Below are 4,578 nucleotides of genomic sequence, written 5' to 3'. Positions count from 1 at the left end.
CGCATCCAAAGTAAGGAGTTTTTTGGGATTGACAGGTTATTATAGGAGGTTCGTAGAAAGCTTTTCTAAGATAGCCACTCCACTTACCAACCTGACCCAGAAGCAGCAAAGGTTCAACTGGACGGATAAATGTGAAGAGAGTTTCCAGTTGCTTAGGGATATGCTCAGCACCAGTACTTTGTGTACCGACACTCAGTGATAAGTTTGTAGTTTATTGCGATGCATCGAAGTAAGGATTGGGTTGTGTGCTGATGCAGAATGATAAGGTGATAGCCTATGACTCAAGGCAAATGTAGTTGCTGATGTGCTAAGTAGGAAGAATTATGGAAGTCTAGCAGCGCTAGCTGGAATAGAAAAGCCGCTACAATAGGAGCTGATCAATGTTGGAATAGAAGTAGTCATTAGTAAACTGGTTAACTTGTCCATTTAGTCAAGTCTGTTAGAAGATATACGGAATGGGCAAGTGAATGATGACACGTTAGTAACACATATAGATGCAGTTAGAGAAGGGAAGGCCACGAATTTCTCAATATCAAGTCAAGGGTTATTAAGATATAAGGATTGGGTATGCGTGCCAAGCGATCAAGGGATTAAGGTGAAGATTCTAGAAGAAGCGCACAATACTCCTGTAGCACCCACATTATTTTGATATAATATAGCCAATTGTTATCCAGATTTCCGGATAGCGTTTAGATTGATGTCCTCGGGGAAGCAGAATTATCGATGTCTTTCACGGTAGGTGACCAGAGCTCGCGGATGGACAGAAAGGCTTCGCCTCTCCCGTTTAGTGTCCGGATTACTCTTCCAAGCAAACACAACACGGAAACTCGTCAACTCTCCCGGACTCCCGAAGGGGTATCCTTCGGGGAAGCCCCTTCCAGGAGAAACTCTTCGAGTGGTCTCCGCGGAAACAATTCCGTGCCTCGCACGGAACAAAACCAAACGGTCGAGTCCTGGAGGAGGCATATTTGGAATGATATCCACCTGACACAGGATCCCGCCTGACACGCCCGTCAGGTCAAAGCCGCACACATCCCAGCACGCCTAAGGGTACCTTTTCGCCTACTGTTCCGCTGACAACTTGGAAAAGACGGCTGACTTTGTGTGTTCCCCATACTTTCACGTAAATATACCCACATAGAGTCTTGTAGCCATGCTACTACAGTAATTGTATCCCCTATTTATGGCTGGTGTAATTAAGACTCATGTACGTAGAGAAAAACCCTAATCCGAAACCCTAGCTATAAAGACCCCTTCATTTTACAAGAAGAAGGACGGCCAACAAATCACATAGCAAGAACTCTACTAAAATCTCTCTAGCTTCATCTTCTTCAAGAGAACCCGAGAGAAACACTGTGAGTGTGTGAAGTTCTTGTACACCAGCCATCTTACTGTAACCTTTTCCAAGTATAATAACATCGACTCGTGGACTAGGGCTTGTTAACGCCTGAACCACGTAAAAACACTGTTTGTTTAGTTGCATTTCAGCACTTCTACAGTTCTTATCTTTTTATTATTCTGTTTGTATTCGTTTCCGAAAAACTCGGTAAACACCAATAATCACATGATTGCATTGCATTACATATCATACAATATGTATAATTTGAGCATATGCATATTCTTATAAGTGTTTTCATGTATAAGTATAAAAGTTGTGTATGTGATGTCTATATGTATGCTCAATATAATTAACCTTGTGGCATTTGAGTTGTCTTTTATGGGTGTTTGATGTGCTCAAGATATAAGAAAGTATGAAAAATATGGACAAGGCATGGAATTAAGTGATGAAAGTGAGATATAGAAGGCAAAATAGGTTAAGTATGAAAAATAGTACAATGTCGATTACTAGTATTTCGGTGTAAAATTGAGTATTTATGGATTTACCAAATGTAATCGAGGTATGATTAAGGTCTCATTGATGATGTAAAAATGGTTTTAGAACCATTAGATCAATTCTTGATGGGAGGTATACATAATCAGTGGTATTGATGCAAAGTCAAAACGAGCTTAGCATAAGTGCGCTACGCTCGATCGGGTAAGCATAACTATTGGGTATGAAGTCATGTGGACCTAAGGTTTGGTGTGAGTGTTTTACACATAAGGATAATAGGCCTAGCAGATGATTAAGTCGAAATTATTGAAGTGATAAGGTTGTCATAAGTCAAAAGGTGAAATGATGAGATGAAAGGTGTCAAAATTTGATTTAATAAGGCTAAATCATTGAAAATAAGGAATTTTCATCAAACCTTATCACTTTGCACGACCATTATTCTGAAAAACAGAGAGAAAAGAAAACCAAAAACTATTTCTTGGCTGGTTTGAAGAAATTCTAAGGAGATCCAAGTGAAAGCAAAGCCAAAGAAGTAGATTAAGCTTAGTTCTAGCCTTTTTGTGGTAAGTTCTTGTACTTGGAAGTTAAACTATGTTTTTGAATTTTTCTGAGAGCTTATATATGGTGTTTTATCCTTTTTAAGATATTTCTTGGGGTTTCCAAGTGGTTTGAGGTTTAGAAAAGCTTGAAGAGATTGTCTTCGCCGAAAAGTTGCTCGGTAAGTGAAATTTTGTGTTTTATGAGGTTTTTGGGGTTCTTGGAGTACAAGATGATTTTTGGTTATTTTATTGAGTTTATAAGAGAGTATATATGTTTATAAATGTTTGAATATATGTGGAGACTCATTTAATTTGGGTGATGATCTAGGAGATAAGAATTTTATCAAAATCGGTATATGATAACATTATGATGAATCATGTTGGTATTTGGGATATATGGTTATGGCAGGTTATTTGATGTTGATTATTGGTTGATTTTGATATTTGAGGATAGCTAAAATTAAGGGGAAACTCTGTCAAAATTTCTCCAAATGTCTAAGATAAATCTAATGCTCGATCTAGGTGGTTTAAGGCATTTTAGGCATGTTTTGGGTATGAAATTTGATATGATGTTTTATGGGTATTTTTAAATGAGAGTTCAGTGTCTTACTGCCTTCATTATGATGAGAAATCCATGCCATTGTCAGGATAAGCACATCAATACCTAAGACACCACTTGTTACACGGTGAACTATATTTTGGACAAAAGGTAAGTAAAGTACTCAACTGCAACACAAGAATTACATGTTATGTGAAAGTATGCATTATATGAATATTTTGTGAGTAAGTGGTATTAACATACATTGACACTTCATCATAAATTTGTATGCATGGCATAATAGTGATATGGTAAATTATTATATGATATAAGACCATGCATGATATTATGATGATTAATCATATGATGCCTTTGCAAGTTTTGTGCAACATAAGAGAAATTTGTAATAAGAAGTTTAAGTTCAGTGCCACTGTTTTGAAAAGGCAAATGAAAGTGTTAATAAGTGTAAACGGAGGCCTATAGTAGGCTTATAGTGGCTGCCCAATAATTTGGGCTAGGTTTTAGTGAACCAATTATGTTGTTTGCCATATTTCCGTTTTTATTTCTCCTCCATATGAGTTATTGTTATATGTATTGACACCACAGTGTGTGGCCGCCTTAACTCTTGAGCCTGACGGGGCAACGATGGAATAAGGTTTTTAATGTGCCCTACTGTGGTGATGGCTAGCCGGAGGAGAACCCATGGGATTTTATATTGTATGTGTAACAAGCCCTGCAGGCATTGACCAATTCAAACAGTGTGCACAATATTAAGGGGCCCAAAATTTAAAAAGAAGTTGTGTATGACCATTGATATTGGGTAATCATTAGCATTGCATGCATTACTTTGCTTACTGAGCTTTAGGCTCACAGTTGTCTTGTGTTGCAGGTAGAGAAAGAAATATGTGAATGATATGAGGAGAACTGAAGCATGGTCCTGACCCTGATTTGTACATATGAACACATCGACCTTTTTGTGGGTTATTTCAGTTATCAGTGAGATGTTTGTAATAAAGTGTGAAGTTATGTTTTGAAAATAAATTGGGTTATTTAATACTTATGTATAATATGTTTGAGACACACTTTATGTTTAATGTAAATAATGTGAAATAAGTTTTCAAGTTTAAAAAAAAAAAAATGTCCAGACTTCCGCAGAAATAAATTATGATATAGTTTTAAAACGTAACACCTCAAATATGGTTTTAACTAAAATAAGTGAGGGTTTTACAACTCCGTACTCAGTTCACCCAGGGTCGACCAAGATGGCACACGACATCAAGGCAATGTATTGGTGGCCAGGGATGAAGAAGGACATAGCAGAATTTGTGTCTAAGTGTCTAGTATGCCAGCAAGTGAAAGCAGAACATCAGCGGCCTGTAGGCTTATTATAACCACTTAGCATTCCAAAATGGAAATGGGATGATATAGCCATAGATTTCGTGACAGGTTTACCACGAACAAGTAAGAAGCATGATTCGGCTTGGATAGTAATAGATAGATTAACCAAGTCAGTTCATTTCCTGTCTGTTAAGACTTCGTACACAACAGATCTTTACGGAGACGTTTAAGTCCAAGAAATAGTACGACTGCATAGAATCTCTAAGACAATAGTATTCGATAGAGGATCGGTGTTTACATCGAGATCTGGGAATGAGTATTTGCCGCTGATA

General features: G+C 37.5%; 1 long non-coding RNA gene across 2 annotated transcripts; it reads left to right on the top strand.

The window, feature by feature from the left end:
- Positions 1-2,265: 2,265 nt before the first annotated feature.
- LOC133821097 (uncharacterized) lies at positions 2,266-4,021 on the top strand. 2 transcript variants are annotated; one of them, XR_009887311.1, is made up of 4 exons: positions 2,266-2,394; positions 2,475-2,549; positions 3,018-3,079; positions 3,798-4,021. It is a non-coding gene; the product is annotated as an uncharacterized LOC133821097 (long non-coding RNA). The 2 variants fall into 2 exon arrangements; XR_009887310.1 differs by lacking the exon at positions 2,266-2,394 and having other exon boundaries at positions 2,411-2,549.
- Positions 4,022-4,578: the final 557 nt, after the last annotated feature.

This window comes from Humulus lupulus, chromosome 3, assembly GCF_963169125.1.
Source record: "Humulus lupulus chromosome 3, drHumLupu1.1, whole genome shotgun sequence".
NCBI lineage: Eukaryota > Viridiplantae > Streptophyta > Magnoliopsida > Rosales > Cannabaceae > Humulus > Humulus lupulus.
This window is presented reverse-complemented; position numbering and strand designations above follow the sequence as displayed.